Here is an 18,334-nt window from a genome sequence, read left to right as displayed (position 1 = left end):
GGAAGCCAGGTCTATGAGACACCATCCTAATCTTGAGCTCCAGAGTTCCCAGTAACGGTTGATTGGAAAAATTCTTAGCCTTATATTGAACTTGCTCATTTAATAAGTGGTCCATACACATTGCCTCAAGCAACCGTCCAAACCCACTTTGTGGTAGGTTGGAACTTTTCTTCACTGTGTAGTTGATCGGACTAAGATTCGTAGATGTGGCTTGTTCTTGCGGGAGACCCAACTCAAAGAGGGACCTGCTTCCGGTCAAAGTCCCATGCCCTGCTCACACCTCGCCCCATCCGCGGCACTGTGCATGGACAGAGGCATCTCCCGAGGGCATCACCTTGCTGGAGATGGCTGTCCCTCTTCACAGGTGGTGTCTGTGTTGACGCTAAGGCCCCCTTCTTCCACGCAGCACTCCTGGTTAGTCAGCAATCTTCATCACTCAGAAGCGCCTCTTCTGCTGCTCTGCTGCCCTGGCCTGATTCTCCAGGCACCTAACGTGCTGATCCTTAACTTTGCTGTTTTCAAGGGTAGGGTGGCATTTTCTGTGTCTGTGTTGGTGTGGAAATGTAATTTACACAACCAGTGACTTTGGTTCCAGGGAGGTGCTTCATTCATTCATTCATCAGCAATCTTTATGAACTCCCTACTATGTGCCAGATACTCCGCCAGACAGTGACCTGCAAGGGTGAGGAAAAGCAGTAAGCACATAAGACTCTATTGCTTCTTCCCTTTCCTCTGATATCGAAATGGAATAGCAGACAAAATCTTTTCAAAGACTTAATTTCCACCTTCACCACCGCATTGCCAAGTAAATCTTTCATGCTCTAAATATCCCTCCTGGGCAACGCCTCCTTTACCTGCTTTCTGTGTAGGATAGGTCCTACTGTGAAGGGCTGGGTAGCTGGGTGGAGGTAACCGTGATCAAAGGCAGTCATATGACCATTTTCAGACATGGCAGTGGAGTTCAAGGCTCAGAGCTGCTTTGCTAAATGGTATTTGCAGCATGCTGCCTGTGTTCTTGTGAATATCTCCAAAGCAACAGCACAAGGCTTTGAAAGGATTTAGCACAGAACTTAGGCACCAGTAAATGCTTAAGAAATGCTAGTATTGTTCTTTCCCATGGTTTGAGAATAAAATACAATAACACATGTAAAAACATTCAATACAATATGTATGTTATTCTCAAGTTATAGACCAAATAAACCTTTAAGATACAAAAATGTTAAAATCTCTTAAAAAACATCAGGATATAGTATTCAAAATTCTTGTTGAGCTCACTTTGCTAAAAATCTAATGCTTGCGGGGGTTTCATAGAACAGGTGATTATGTTTACAGGATGGTTTTGCATGCTGCTGCTGTCTTATTTACTTAAGGACAGATAAAGTAAGCATTACAGCTAAGCAGCAAGCAACTCTATTATTTTCATAATACTCATTTTTAAAACCTCCTGTAGGCTCTTATCTCTGGCATCAAAGCGAAGAAGATCTGCTACTTAGAAACCTAAAAATGATGCATCTCCGCGAAACAGTTGCTTCTTTTAGATTTCCACAGCTAGATGACAAGGAAAAAGAAAAAGTGCTAATTTTTCTTAATTTCTCTCTGCCTGAACAAGTTCTTGACATGAAAGTATCATGTAATGATTTCAAATGAAATTTAAAGGTTTCTATCATTTTCTTTTCTCAGTGACTTCTCTACCTTTAAAATTGTAAAAGCAATCTGATCTTAAGAAGACCCTTGAACATAAAAGTGAATCTGCTTCCCCACGTTCACTCTGAGACTTTCTGGGACTCCACTGTGGAGGGTGAGGAACAGGAGACCCTGCCTCTGGACACTGAGTGAACAGGAGGGAACACAGCCCTTACCCTAGTTATTTCCTTGGTGCCGTGTTGGGAGGCACATTTGAATTTTTTTTCTAAGTGGGTGCATATTTGTATTCATAGCTCATCAGTTATATTCATGAATAACATGAAAAGACAGAATTTCACAAGATGAAAGAAAATATTAAAAGCATCAAAAAAAGAAATCCCATAGCATTGTAGACTTATCATATTTTAAATATTCTTTACATCCAAGTCCAAGAATATATCTTTCCTGGGATGCTCTCTGTTTGACTTCATGTGTTGAAGTCAGGGGTATTCTTGTGAGGTGAAAAAACCTACTTGAAGCATTATCCTTTAATATCTTAATGACGAGAAAAAGAACAAATTTTTTGAGATATTTTGTAATCAAGAAGTAACAAATAATATCCATTTCTACTTTTAAAAGCAGTTTTTATTTTTTAGACTTTGTCTACACCAATACCAGAAAATAATTTATTAGTAAAATAAAACCCTCAGTACCCTTTAAAAAGTATTCCAATAGCAAGTTTATCTGACTTTTTTGTTTGTTAATATTTTAATTTGACTCTGACTCACTGAATTAATTAATCTTGGCATCCCCGAAACATAACCATGAATTGTTATGAGCGAGATATTTAAGCAAGAGTGTAAATGTTCTAATTATTTTGTTCTTATACCTTGCCTCAAACTGTAGTATGCATTTTTTTTTGGAAAGAAATTTTTTAAAAAAAATGTTGGGGATTAAATTTCATCCTCAATTTTTTAGATTTCCAGAATGCTTCTTTAGAAACCGATAGCGTTGGTTTAAAGAAAAGTTTTCTCCTTGTTTTCATTGTTTTTTTCACTTGTTTAAATGTTAACTTCTAATATTTAATCACTTAAAATGTAACTAAGTGACTATTGATGGAAATATTTAACAATGTGTAGCAATTTATGAATCCTCCAGCAGATATCAAGGGCTTGCTTACACTGAAGATTTCTCTCTGCCTCTAAGAGAAAGTGTGTTCAGTTGCTGCACCATGTGAAATACTATAATTGGAACCTATTCTACATTCAAATAGATAAATTATTAATACTCTCTGCTGCTGTTAAACAAGCATCACATTTGCGGCATTGAAATTCTGATTTGTCAAGTATTGGGGGATGTAACTATATTAAACAATGCGTCTATGTGAGGGGGAAAATATTCTTTAGAAGGGGGATCTTAATCAGTTTCATGCTGAGCAAAAGAAGATTGTAAACTATGCATTAAAAAAAGATTTACTGAAAGTTATTTTTGCGAGATCCACTGCATTCTAATTCACTGCTTCCCTTTGGCTTTCAATGATAATATAGGTAATCTTCCAACCACATTCATGAGCAAAGTTTGATGTGGATTTACACTTGTGGAGCTACATTACAATGGGTAGATTTAAGGTATTATAAAATGAGTTTTTGGATTTGTTACAGAGGTATGGAGCCCCTCAGATACAGGCAGATAGGTTTTCCAACATATGGCAACCACCTTATTATAAAACAAAACCGTGTTAAATCAAAGCACCTGATTACGATTCGCCAGTGCCGTGCAGCTCTGATAGCCGGGCTTATATTTAATACCCTAGAAACAATATCATTTATTTTTCTGTCTTCTCTTATCCCTAAGTTATTGGGTTTGTAGGCTTTGAAACCTTAAGCAAAAGGATAAAATACAAATTACAGAAAACATTGGCGTATGGAGAAATCAAATTACATTCTCCACAGTCCTGAAGAAGATGGTTCACATTCCTCTGGTGCAGTCTGGGCGAATCCCCGTCACCAGAGAGCTTTCAAGAGGATAATTAGTAGTCTTTGGGGTACCAGGGAGCATCCGTATTGCACTAGGAATAGGCAACTGTACTAAAGGGTTAATTTTCAGGTTTGAAATAATAATTAGCCATGTTATTTTTTCTTCTTCAACAAAACCTATTGTTGAGAGCATCCAAATAATCAAAAAAAGATGTCAGGTATTATTTCCATACAGTGAGTATCAATAGAGGTATAGGAGGAGGTATATTTTATTGGGAATAGTAGGTGGGCTCTTCTTGTCTTCCACTCTCTAAATTTCAAATTCGTTACAAATCATGAAATTTTGCGAGTTGTTCAGGACCTGAACATAAACAAAAATAGAGTCACCGTCAACAGTAGAAAGTGAATTCCTTTCCAACATCAGTTTCAAATAAATAAGATCTTTGTGGAAACTGTAGTGAATGACACGAAAACTGTCGGTGGGTAAATACATTCAGTTAGGTGTAGTAACTGGTTAATTTATAACCAATCAGAGTTCAAGTTCCACAGGCTTGTCTTGGGCTCTCATTCACATACAGTGCTCTCTTATTAACAAGGCTTTAATTCCAGTACTAACAGACAAAAGCATGGAACTCTAAGGAACTGCCTGCTCTGTGCAGAAAGCTGTTGGTAACATAGAATGTTAGTTACAATAATGATAATCTTTAGTATTTTTAGGTTGTCAGAACTTGCACAGCTAACAAAAACCAGTCTTTTACTAAAACTCTACCTCATCAGACTAACTTAATTAGCAATTCAACTTCTTATTTTTGTTTTGGATTCCCCTCTGGCTACTAATTAAAGCTTAATCGAAACCGCTGAACTGAGGTTGTAAAGAATTCATTAATATTAAAATTAGCCCCGACAATTTTTTGGGGGGGCTGGTGCAATTTGTATTTGTTACTGTCAGGGGCTTGAAACTCAGTTGAATTTTTAAAAAAGCAGTATTAGAAATCTCAGTCTGCTATACACATGAGCTGAGCACCTATGACGAATGCCAGGGGTGATAAAAACATCGTTTCTGACCATGCAAACTCGGGCCACTTGGGCCATTTTCAAATATATTTAGCCAAAATATAACTTAGGATATTTTTCTGAAGTCATTCACATTACGTTGCTTTATCCTCCTAAGTGGTTTCATATTTTGGATAAAAGAGAGGAGAAGGGCTCTGGAAAAAATTTCAAGGATTGATTTTTATGTATTATCTTGACAAGATTAATATGTTTGAAAACCGAACAGATTTAGCTCTTTACTTTGATTTTTCCACTTTTTGTAACATCAAAGATTACTCTAACAGTGGTACTGGACATTCTGAAAAGTAAAATCAAATGAGCACCGAACGCAACTGCTCTGTATAGGACGTACTTTTTTTTTTTTTTTTTTTTAACTGAAATCTGATCTTTTATCAGGAACGGTTGAAAAGGAAATGTAATACATTTTTTTTCTATAATAAAATGATCATGTCAGTGTATGCCTTCAGTTCTCTTCCAGATTTCTTTTGATGGTGTAAGTAGTAAATTTAAAACTATTAGATTTTTTTTTTAGCTCACATTAAAAAATCATTTATTCAATGTTTGGATATTTGTAAATGTTCTCAATTTCAATGAGACCACATTTTGTTTTCCAGTATGTGACATGTAAATGCAAATTGGTAATGTTTTTCATCTTGGCGAACAGGAAATAATTTTCATAAATCAAATCCCCTTTTCATTTTAATTTTTGATATTTTAATAATTTTGTGAAAACATGTATATTTATTTTACCCTTTAGGAAAATTCCAAGTGTGTAGGAAACAAATTTGTTGGCACTAAAATATACAGCAACTAACACTACTTAGCATATCTTATTAAACCTGAAATTTAAAATACATTTATAAAATGCAAAACTTTATCAAAATATACATGAAAATTACACTTGCATCTAGGTTTCATTTAGATAACATTTGTGATGCAGTAATCATGCACACATTTAAAAATAAATACATGTCCATTTTTCAGCCCCTGGATTAAACCAACAATGGCATATAAGACACACAGTTTTAAATCTTGGTGACAATTTCCATGAAGTTATTCAAATACACTTTGACTTCTGACAAGAGGATGTAATTTATAAAACAGAACATGCCTATCAGTGGAACTTAAATTTGCATAATGAGGATACTTTTATTTCTGCAAGCAGTTTTTGACATCCCAGTGTGGAGCACTTAGAAGAAACCAGTAAAAAAAAGGTCAATATACATAAGTAGAAAATTATGAATAAAATGCTTGGAAACTTTATCTGATTTGAGTACACAAAATAAATTTTATGTACAAGAAAATAATTCTTCCTCCAACTGATAAAAATGTTTCTTCAATGTAGAAAAGTCGAACACAGCCTTCGGTTGCAGTCACCCTTACAAACTGAGGGAGGTGTTTTGAGGTTATCATTGCATGACAAGAAACATTGCTTGACATTAATGTTACATGATTTTTTATCAGTGTTTTGAGTTAATTTCCTGTTGTGTTTAATATAAACACCCTGCAATCATAAGTAAAACCTTTTAAAATTGTTTTAAAATTTCTGTTTTGAGTGAAATGAGGCTAGTTGTTAGCTGAATGATTTGGCTCGTTGGAGAAACATACACCAAATTGTTAGGGGAAAAGAAATGCTTTTTTTTTAATTTTAACATCTTTATTGGAGTATAACTGCTTTACAATGGTGTGTTAGTTTCTGCTGTATAACAAAGTGAATCAGCTCTACGTATACATATATCCCCATATTCCCTCCCTCCCACCTTCTCTATCCCACCCCTCTAGGTGGTCACAAAGCACCGAGCTGATCTCCCTGTGCAATGCGGCTGCTTCCCACTAGCTATCTGTTTTACGTTTGGTAGCGTATATGTCCATGCCACTCTCTCACTTCGTCCCAGCTTACCCTTCCCTCTCCCCGTGTCCTCAAGTCCATTCTCTAAGTCTGCGTCTTTACTCCTGTCCTGCCCCTAGGTTCTTCATGACCTTTTTTTTTTTTTAGATTCCACATATATGTGTTAATATACGATATTTGTTTTTCTCTTTCTGACTTACTTCACTCTGTATGACAGACTCTAGGTCCATCCACCTCACTACAAATAACTCAATTTCTTTTCTTTTTATGGCTAATATTCCATCGTATATATGTGCCACATCTTCTTTATCCATTCATCTGTTGATGGACACTTAGGTTGCTTCCATGTCCTGGCTATTGTAAATAGTGCTGCAATGAACATTGTGGTACATGACTCTTTTTGAATTATGGTTTTCTCAGGGTATATGCCCAGTAGTGGGATTGCTGGGTCGTATGGTAGTTCTATTTTTAGTTTTTTAAGGAACCTCCATACTGTTCTCCATAGTGGCTGTATCAATTTACATTCCCACCAACAGTGCAAGAGGGTTCCCTTTTCTCCACACCCTGTCCAGCATTTACTGTTTGTAGATTTTTTGGTGATGGCCATTCTGACCGGTGTGAGGTGATGCCTCATTGTAGTTTTGATTTGCATTTAAGAGATGCTTTTATAGCTTAAGCAATATCAAACTGTATTAACCAGAGAAAATGCTACTTATACCATTAAATTCAAACCTGACCTGATGAATAACAAAAGAAGTCACAAGTTGTACAGCATTTGACAAAAAAGAAAAAGAAATGGAGAAATTAAGTGAAATCAGCAACTGTATTTGAGGCTTAAGTTATAAACATTATTTGTTTAAAACTTTGGACAAAAGAAAATAGTGATATTTTCCAAACATACTTCTAAAATATTACTGATATTCTTTGGATGCATTTAAATTTGATGTCCTTGTAAGCTAAGAAGTCATTGACATCTATATAGTCACACAAAAGTTTTCATCATTTTATACCAACCCAGACTGTAAATGCTGCTTCTCGACTGAAATATCTACAAAGGAAAATACCCTGGAATCTTCTCTTAAAAGGATATGGAGGAATGTGTATTTATCCAAGGAAGAAACATAGCATATTTCAGAGTATATGGTAATATCACTTTGTCAGGAATTGACAGTTTGATATGAATGTGGTATAAAAATGATATGATTCTAAAGTAAAACACAGACAATGGCTAAGAGCTTATGGTATTTTAACTTTATTGTTTTAGCTGTACCTTTATCTGTAGCTTTTTTAATGAGCCTACATTCCTTTTATTTATTTTTGATCTTAAATTTCCTCCTGCACAATTAAACACATCATTATAGGTCTTATATAAAACCTATATGTTACACACAGATTCCAAGTAAATATTTTGATATTTTTCAACATATCAGCCTTGTTTTGTCAGTACTTCATACTGTTTATTTTTTTCCCCAGTCTATAGGTCAGAATCATTATTACAGTTTCAATTTTAAACGGATACCATATATAAATATATCATTTGACCTTAATTAGCATTGAGTTTTGCTACCACATTTTAGAACATCATAGAATAGCAATAGGCAAAGGTACATATTCCTAACATTGATATATACATTTTCTTCTACATTCCTCTTCTCACCTCTATATGCTTAATCCAGAAAGTGTTATTATCCCTTAAATATTAGTGAAAAAAGAATGCCATATTTAATTTATATATATATATATGCTAAATACCACTTAATATTTATTTCTATATGTAGAATTGATGATAAAGGGGATTGATGATAAAGGATTACATAATTGTGAAAAATCCAATAAAATGTTACCTGTGGATACTAATTTTTAATAAGTCAAATATTAAGTGATTTCTGAACACTTAACTATGATTGGGGGTGGAGGGGGTGACCTCGGGTGGGGGAAGGGAGGACAGCATGACATCCAGGAAATACAGAGGACCTGAACTGGCCTCAGTGTCTGCCACCGAGGGCTGCATGGTGACTCGGTGCTGGCTCCTGAATAAGCTCATGGGAGCTTGTGTTCCACCATTGTCCACTGGGTCAGACGTGTAAGTGTGACTGTTTTATGCAAACATATTTAGAAAGCCTCCCTTTACTATGTCTACATGTTACAGTGTTGGAAAGTCAGCATTACCAAAGTTGGGAAGTTAGTTGGTGGTTGCCAAGGGCTGGGGAGATGGGAGTGGGGATGGTTAGTTCTTAATGGGTAGAGTCTTAATTTTGCAAAATGAAAAGAGTTCTGTGGATGAATGATGATGACGGTAGCACAGCATGTGAATGTACTTAATGCCCCTGAAGTATACGCTTAAAATGGTTAAGGTGGCACATTTTAGGTTATGCATATTTTGCCACAATATATATATATATATGGAGAAACTTCCTTTGAAAGAAATCTAACTTACGGATTGCAAGTAGGAAATGAGTAAGTAATAAAATCCTGAACAGTGGCAGCCGGGGTAGGATCCTCTATGCATGTTTTAGGAAGTGTCACGAGGTCTATGACCTTGGAGGGCAGGGTCAGCATCTTAAGTGGATGTGAACTCTTCAATCTTCCTGCTGAGGAAAGGGGCCTGTTGCAGACCAGGAGAAGGAGCGGGGTGGGTGGACAGGCCATCCCCTGCCTAACTGACAGTAGGCAATTCACAGATCCAGTTTTAAAGTAATATCCAGGACTGCTCAGATCTGAAAAACAGTTAATGAATATCAAGATCGTTAGACATAATGGTAGTGAGTTTATGAAGAAACTGTAAGTTTGGAAATTTGAATAAGTGCTGTCAGGGAGAATGGAAATTGTCTGAAAAGCTTCTACTTTTAAGTACAGATGATCATTTCAATTTGGAATGCAGAGAATACGATAGTGAGGCAGCGGGCTTCCGGACAGGGAAGGAAACAGACAAGTGAGAAGAACGCAGGGCAGTAAAGCAGCTGTACCTTTACCCAGTACCTAGTGCAGCTGCATCACAATTCTGATAGTAGCAGAAATGCACCAGATGAAACTTGTGGTTTGGAGGATAAAATGCTGCTGCAGTTGACTGGTTGGTAAATTGCATATCATTCTCATTTCCATATTGTATGTTTCAATCATATAAAATTGGATTATGGAGTTTCTACAAAACTTGAATTAAAGATCCTTCTCAAATTCATTAAAAATAAGTGTCTAAACATTATCGGGCCAGAATAATGCACCCCCTTCTGATGGGTTTAAGAAACCTTAGCCTTGTCTTCATATTATACACATTACAAAACATGCAAGAAAATCCAGTGATTTGTTGTCAAAGATTAGGAGTAAATGAATTATAGCCAGAATGCCTAACGATTAGGAGTTAACTGTATAATTAAGAACATCAATTCTACAATTTTCATATGATTTGAGAGTGGATTTTTAAAGGAACATTGTTACTCATATGCATTTTTGCTTTTGTAATTATAAAATATGAACAAACGTTCTCTAAAGCTTAGCCTAACAGCCCTCCGCCCACTCTTTCTCCACAATATATAACTCCGCTCAGAGCATTCATTGCTCTATCAGCTGGAGGATTACAAATGACACTCCTTGTAACTGGAACACACACAGTATTGCATTTTATGTTTAAAATTCATTCCTCAAGTGAACGTTTAAAGCCTTGTTTTATAACAGTCTTCCATGACTTCAGTTTTCCTTTTGTTTATGCATTTAAGTATATACTCTTCACTTTTAAAAAGAAAAAAATTTTGAGTGATTTTTGACACACATTGCATTTTGATGTGTATCAAAGATCTAGATTTCCTTTATGGAAATTTGTGGAATATTCTAAATGAATTTTAATAATCCTTTCCCTAAAACACAAGAAATTATAAGAACATTGTAATATGGATTTCAAGTCTACTTTAATAGCACATGTATAGGTATGCACAAATTAAATTAAAATTATTTTGGTGATTTTGATTTTTAAAAAGCTTTAAATTGATGAGGAATGAGCATCTTCTCTTTCTCTGGATCACATATAATTATGGATAAAGATTCTGCATAGTTTAAAGAATTTAACAAAAAGCTAAAAGTGTATTTCTAATTACTTAAAGAAATATACCAGTAGTCACATCATTTTCCCATTTAACTTAGCTTGCAATGTACAAAGCAGATCAACCACAGTTTGGTAAAAATTAATGATTTAAAATATTGACCGTAATTATGCCCATTGCAAGATGTCTTTGTTTCTCTCACTGAAGGAGTCTTGTATTAATTCTACTGCTTGGTTTATGGCTAATTCTTCAATGACCGCTAATTATTCTCAGCATATTATTAGTTACGAGTTAAATGTAAGCCAACATCTCCTAGTCTTTTTACTTTTACTTCACTCATAGGGCAAATGCTGGTGATTTCTCAGATTGTATCAGAAGATTTAAGCCTTTGTTTTAAATCTGCTTTGTTACATTATTTCAGGTATATTCATGATATCCTATTACAGTAATCATAGACATAAGAAAATAATATTCACACAGCCCAAAGCCAAGTATTATTTAGCTATCCTTTCCCCTAGAAAATTCAAGAAGGATATACATAGAACTCAAGAAATTGTGGATCCAAGCTATATTTTTAAATCCGATTATTTGAGGAAACCAGTTGAAAGCCGATGAACTTGCTCTCAACCTGGCACAGCATTTCGGCTGAACAATTATGACATGCTTTGCTAAGACCTCTTATGCAACTTCATTTGGAAAGTTCTCCACAACTTTTATTAGGAACACTTAACCCAAATCCAACTTTATCTGAATCATGCAGGAATTGAGTTGTTTGAAGCATTTATCTGAGGAGGCAAGTAAAGTGATAGATTTTTCTTTGCTAGTGTGGCTTTTAAATATCATAATGGCAACAAAAATTTAAAAATAAGAGGGGAAAAAGATAGATAGATGATAGATAGGTAGATAGACAGATAGATAGATATAGAAAGAGAGAGAGAGAGAGAGATTGAGAGTTTCCCTCCAAGAAGAGTACCCAGTAATCTCTTGCAGGCTTTGTGGGAATCAGTGTCTGAAGGTTCAGTGGGAGCCTGGTTGGTAAGGGCAGGGGGTACACAGGTTAGGAAACCACTTGCTCAATTGTGCCTCCTGGCAAATGCTCACAAATCCAACTGCTCTATTTCGAGATTTTATTTCTCATCAGAGTGCATCGTGAGGAAGCACTGCTTATTTTCTTTGATTTTTTTTAAAACAGAGAGTTACAGATGTTTGTAAGTTCGTAGCTCATGAGGTCAACATCCCCAAGAGAAAGAAGAAAAAGTGGAAAGCGGACTTTGGTTGACAACCTTTTACAATACAGTTAATTACGTCTCAGTAATTTCAACATCCGATGGGTCATCAGAATGTTTCTTGGTAGCTAAAGTTGTATAATCAGACAAGTGTGTGGAACAAGAGTTATGTGATATGTTTTGGAGAGAGGGTGAGAAAAGGAGGGAACGGTTAACTTTTTCAACATTTGTTCATCTTCATCTCCCAGATGGGTGCAGCATGTGCGGACAGGCACACCTGGGCTGCATGGGGACCCTAATTGTAAACAGACCAGTGGAGAGATGCCACAGGTCAGCCAGCAGGGCAAAGGGGGGAAAGGAGAGTGCCAAATCTCTAAGTTTCCCAGAGAATAATAATATCCACAGCTTTCCTTACGTCTTTCATCTGAAAAGGAGCCAGAAACAGACCTGTCATCAGGGAAAGAAGGTGCTAGCCAGGTTCCAAACACGCTCATTGCTCTGATTTAGATCTACTGCTGTCCTTTATCTTCTCTTAGGAGGCCAAGAGGGGTCACTTATTCCTTAGAAGTCTCTGCCATTGCAAGTTGAGTCACGCAGGGAGGCAGGTAGAAAAGAAATCATTGGACATTGGATTTCCTGAAGAGTGGTCTGTCAATGGGACACCCCATTTTATCCCTAGTTCACTCACTCGTGGAGACTTTCCGATAGTTGTGTCAGATGTGGTCCTCACCTCACAATGTGTGTATTGGGGTCCCAGCTCTGAAACCCTGTTGACCTCAGCGTCTCCTCGCCCACCTTTGCACAACTCACCACTTTGCACTTCTTCTCCCTGGATCATAATGGCGCTGTCCTTTGAACACTGAGCATAGGGAGACTAGTTTCTAAAGTGGTATTGTATATTGCTAGTATCTCAGCTGGGTTGCTTCCTGCTATCTCCATGGTTTCCATCTTTCTGAATCTCATCACTTTCTCTTCTGCACGTGCATCGCCTTAGCATTTGATCTCTCCTTTAGGACTTCCAGTTTCACAGGGCTATACGTTCTACGTGGAACTCGGCTCCACCTGGGAGTTGAAAAGATGGGGGTTTTATGTTAGTCTTTGAAGACAGATACAAAGGAATTGTGCTCACTCTAGTTTACTCAGAACTAAATGCAAACACGTTTTCCACAAATAGATGTAGGAATGGACCATTACATACAAATAAAGATGTGTGATTGATTGATGACATTATATTTGGTTTTCAAGCTTTGAATTTTAAACTCAAGCACAAAGGAAGGCCAATGTATCAATTAGATTGTTTTTGGCTATGGGTTTTAGAAAACCCAACTAGAAAACGTTCGTTTATTATTTCCTTAGTAAGAAGTCCTGGACTGGGAGTCCCAGAGTTGTGGGTAGCTCAGCATCCTGAGGGCCCAAGTTTCTGCCCATGCATCTTCCGGGGCTACTTCAGCAGGATGGTAATGGTTCTTTTCTGGAAGCTTCCTTCCTCATTGTGAGAAGATGGAAGCCACAATGACAAGCATCACATCCTTGTGTTAAAGGAGATTAGGGGCAGGGTGCTGACCCTCAGGTGAAAGATGATTCCCATTATTCCTCCTTACTTTCATCAAAGAGGGAACATTTTTCTCAGAATTCCTCCTTTTACTACATCGGCCGGGTCTGGGTCCTATGACCCCCTAAGCTGCTGTAGATTTTCTGGCTTTTAGCCTCTCTGATGGGACCTGGGAAGGAAGAAGGGCCTGAGAATGACTACGGAGAGGCCAGCCTACTGGATCAGGTTTGTTTCCAAGCAGGGCCAGGCTTAGATTCATGGACATATTTGGAAATGCGGTAATGACTTTTATTAAGGATATTTATTTTAAGAGGGGAGGGTAGTAACAACAAGACAGCAAGGACAACAAAAACTGCCATGAATTAGAAATGGAGCTTGAGCTCTTTAAGTCAGAAGGAACTGCCTGTAAGCAGCAGGCCCAGACCCTAGATAAAATATATACAAAATCTCATTAATAAACAGGCTGGTTTCTCAGTCAGATTTTTTTTTTTTTTTTGACCCTCCGCCCCTGCACAAAGCTGGGTCCCCAGGAGTTTTTTTTTTTTTTTTAAAAACAGATTTTTTTTTTTAATTAATTCATTTTTATTTTGGGCTGTGTTGGGTCTTCGTTTCTGTGCGAGGGCTTTCTCTAGTTGCGGCAAGCGGGGGCCACTCTTCATCGCGGTGCGCGGGCCTCTCAGTATCGCGGCCTCTCTTGTTGCGGAGCACAGGCTCCAGACACGCAGGCTCAGTAATTGTGGCTCACGGGCGGGGCCAGTTGCTCCGTGGCATGTGGGATCTTCCCAGACCAGGGCTGGAACCCGTGTCCCCTGCATTGGCAGGCAGATTCTCAACCACTGCGCCACCAGGGAAGCCCTCAGTCAGATTTACTGATGGACATTTATGTATCTGACTTGCTCACAATTTACATTTGTTATTAATAAGATAACATATCTAATCATTATAGATAATCTGGAGAAGCATTTATCTCCTCCTCCAGGAAAAATTAGTGTGTGGTTTGAAGTCAAAGAAAGCTAAACCTAATCTTGACTCAGTGAATTCTTTGCTTCACTTAACCTGTAGGGCGAAGGGTGGGTGGGTGCTTTCTTAGCGAAAGGAACGGTCAAACAGTGGACAGGACATCATATCACTTCCTGTCATATCACAACCAACAGCAACAATCCAGGGTCACCTATCACAGCCAAGGACAAGCAGCGCGTGGCTGTAGACTCAACCAGACCCAGCCACGCAGCAGGGTGGGAACTGAGAAGGCCCAAAACCGTGAAAGACCCAAATCTGAGTTAGCTAATTCCTCTCATTTATCCTCTAATTCAATCGGTATTTGAGTTTTGCTTTTGAAAACTTTTTCTTAGGGGTTTAAAAGTCAAGTTCTGAGAAAATAAGAGGCATTTCAAAGTTGCACCCACTTTCCCCAGGCCTCCCAGAGAATGCGTGTGAATGGCAGATGCTTTCTAGCCCTTCAGACTTAAATTTTGCTTTTCTTCTGCTCTGTATGCTGCCAGCTAACTTAATCCTCCGTATACCGGTAATATTCATGTCTCCTTTACAAAATTTACCTTTTTTTAAAAAAAGAATTTATTTATTCAGTTTTTAAATTTCTTGGCTGCACTGCACAACATGCGGGATCTTAGTTCCCTGACAAGGTATTGAACCCGTGCCCCCTGCATTGGAAGTGCAGAGTCTTAACCACTGGACCACCAGGGAAGTCCCTCCCTTTTAAAATTTAAGCACTCATGTTTTCCCTTCACTGTGGAAGAGTGAAAGGATGCTATTCATCCCCAGTAGCTGTTTTTAATTTTACTTCTCTCTCACCATTAATTCGGAGAACACCATCCTTCATAACAGGCTTCATTCTCTCTGCCTCAGAAATGACCTGGGGCATGAATGACTCCTCACACTCGTTGTCTGAGTTTCAGATACTGTCATAATAATATGCAGCATTGCAAAAATTCTAACTGCTGGTTTTTAGTGTTATTAAACCCATTTAATAGATGAGGAAACAAGGCACGCGGGGTGATGTCAGTTCCTCAATTGGCAGAGCCAGGTTCGCCCACAGACGATCTGCGTCCGGAGCCCCTGCTCTCCACTTGCTCTCTGTGGCTCTGAGGTGGCGGCAGATGGAGAAGGAGCCGCCAGCGTTGCAGGGCATCCCTGACCCACCAGGACACGGTTCCCACCTCCGCTGATTCCATCCTCCCGACCCATCTTCTGTCCTCCGCCAGGGGCTCTCTGTGTGGCACCTCCCCACCTCTTTCCTGCCCACCTGTGTGTCCTTGGGAAAGTCCTGGCCCTGTCACACGAGCTCAGCCTTATCTGCTCCTCTAGTCCCTTGGCGGGAGCTCCTCCATCGCTGGGCTCCCTTTACTCCTCCCTGCCTGAGAAAGTAAAGCACAGGTAGCATTAGCATTCTTCAGGTGCCTCCTGCTGCCCAGGCAGGTCGAAGCTGCCCCTTCCTCTGGGAGGCGAGCAGGAATCAAATGGAGTTTCTTTCCTTCTCGATTTCCTTGGTTTTTAATTTGAAGCAAAAGAGAGAGAACTGCAGGGGACCAAGCCATCTTTCCAGGGCTCCATCAGCAACCCTGCCCCCTGCGGCTGTTCTGATTAATGGCCGCACCTCCCGCTGAGTCCCTGTAATAGGTGTCAGGAAGGTGTTTACTCAAAGTTTTACACCCAATTGTCGTGAAGGTCGAAACAATAGGGCATCTCCCTTGAAGGTTAAACATCTTTTTATGAGTACCTCCTCATGAGACAGGACTCCGGGCTTTCAGGCTCTAAACGCCTTGGTTCTTGCTACTTTCTTCAAGGCTGCCTCAGCGGGTCCCCGGGGAGAACATGGCAGCATCCACAGGGTCTCGGCCCTGAGCTGGGACAACAGTGAGATACAGATGACCACGGTCTCTCCAGCTTTGAGCATGTGTCCTGTCTGCCTTTGAAACCCTGAAACATTTTAAAACCCAAAGAAGTAGTATCAAAATTCTTTTCCCAGGGAAGAGTTGTTGATACAAAACAGGGATGGCCTAATTGCTTACAATTAAAATGTCTTCTTTTGTCACATTAAACAATGACCTTGGATCCCCAGACCCAGTAGTTTTCCCCTCCCTTCATTATCTCCCCGCAATTTTCTCCCCTCAGCCTCCCCACCACTTACACAAACAAGCCCTAAGAAACAGAGAGCAAAATGCCACAAATTGGGGATCTTGTCTCCCATCTGCTGGCCACAGGTGTGTGTTGGGGGAAATTTTTGACCCTATTTCTGAGGAAGAGGAAACCAAAGGTCAAGGTGAATTTCCTAAACATCAGATGCTTTCAAAGTGCTGCCTTATGTTAGTTCACACATGCCTGGAGCTGTCTTCAGCCCTGCTTTTTCCTGTTACAACGAGGCACGTTCTGCAGGCCAAGACCAGGAGAGCCCAGGGAATTCCACTACAGACCTTCCAAAGAGCAGTGCCCCCTATGGCATCCATGGGGTTAATTGCAATCTTTTCAAAAACTCTCCTGGACAGAAAAGCTTGCTTCTCTACACATGATGATAAATGTTTAATTATCTTCATGAGGACTCAGGCCACCCTCCCTATATGTGAATGGCCACCAAATAGTCTCCAAATATCGAGGTGAGTTTAATGCTTTTTCAAACCATTCTACCTATTGGATTTGACTTCAGATCAACATGCTAACAAAGCACAGGTCCAGGAGGAAATTCATCCTACAAGTATTTATTGAAATTTTAGCATCTTCTGAAATTTGGGGGGTTAAGGATGGATGACATATAAGGAAAAAGAAGGAAGGGGAGGTGGCCCCGGAAGTGGAGCTGCAGGGGGTGGTGAGACCCTGACCCGTAGAGGTAAGAGGGAGGGAGTAGGGCCCTTTACCCCACGACTGTGACCTAAGCTCCACTGCTGTCCTCACACATGCATATGGAACCTGGTGTCTGGAGAGGGGTAGTACCTGCTGGAAGCTGTGCTGGCCAGGACTTACTGCCCTGCTCCGAGGATAGAGCTGTTTCCCTCTAGACTCAGCTTGTGAGTTGACACTGTAAAGTACACTGTGGAATCGGGATGGAGATTTTAGGCAAGAAGAGTTGTAAACAAAAGAGGATGATATCCAGTTCTTTGGGATAATTCCAAGGGCGCTGTGAGTTGAAAGCACGTGTTAGGGGGAAGTTGGCAAGTGAGTGGAGGGGTGGAGGAGGAATCCATGGAAAACTGTCAAGAGGCTGAATATACAAATGGCCAGTGGCCAGATTACGTATAGAAATAGAACCCTGTCTCATAATCTGCAACAACCAGCCCAGGAAACTGACCCAACATCTACAGGAAGCCCAGGAAGCCAGCCTGCTATCTCTAGGTCAGACTCCCAGGAAGTCAGAGGTGATCTTGTCGACTGAAAAAAAATGCACAACGTGAGAGATGTAGTTAAGTTTTATTTGGGGCAAAATGAGGACTATAGCCCAGGAGACAGCATTTCAGATAACTCTGAGAAACTGCTCCAAAGAGGTAGGGGGAAAGTCAGTATATATGTGATTTTGGTGAAGGGGGAGTGCATGCAATCAAGCACATATTTTTTGTAGAAGGCTTCTGCTAGTCTCGTGAAGGTTACCGCTAGTCACGAGGAGCAGACGTCACCGTGAAGGATTTTAGTGCTTTTCTAGTTACGAGGAGATATAAGAATTGGGCTCATAAAATCTTCTCCTGAAAATATCTAACTATCTGAAGACCTGTTCTGCCAGTTTTTTCCCACAGCACAGAGTGCCTCATTCTTGCTCTCCACCCTGAACTCCTTTCAGAGGGTGTTGAAAGTTAGCAGCTGCAGCAGCACATGATTTAATCCTTGTAGAGATAGATGGCAAGTGCCAATTTGTAGGTGACAATCTCTAGCAATATTCCAAAAAGTCAACCAATAACCCCAGTGATAATCAACCCCAAATGGCCAGGACTTGATTAATAATTGACATCCTACCTAATTTTTGTCCCTACTTCCAACTTAGGACCAACTAGAGAAAGCCAAATATGCACCGGTAACAA

At 39.3% G+C, this 18,334-nt stretch overlaps 1 protein-coding gene across 11 annotated transcripts in view; it reads left to right on the top strand.

Annotated features, from left to right (window-relative positions):
- Positions 1-18,334, top strand: part of TMEM182 (transmembrane protein 182) — a 391,383-nt gene that overhangs the window by 303,925 nt on the left and 69,124 nt on the right. For 2 of the 11 annotated variants that reach the window (XR_014253840.1, XR_014253841.1), the window contains one exon: positions 1,681-8,090. The exons of the other annotated variants lie outside the window; for them this stretch is intronic. The gene's annotated coding sequence lies outside the window, so the exon portion shown is untranslated. Of the gene's footprint in view, positions 1-1,680; positions 8,091-18,334 lie in introns of those variants that run through there. 11 annotated transcript variants of the gene reach the window in all.

Source organism: Balaenoptera physalus (genome assembly GCF_965194825.1).
Source record: "Balaenoptera physalus genome assembly, chromosome: 15".
Lineage (NCBI taxonomy): Eukaryota > Metazoa > Chordata > Mammalia > Artiodactyla > Balaenopteridae > Balaenoptera > Balaenoptera physalus.
Note: the sequence above shows the minus strand (reverse complement) of the source record. Positions and strands in the feature narration are given on the sequence as shown.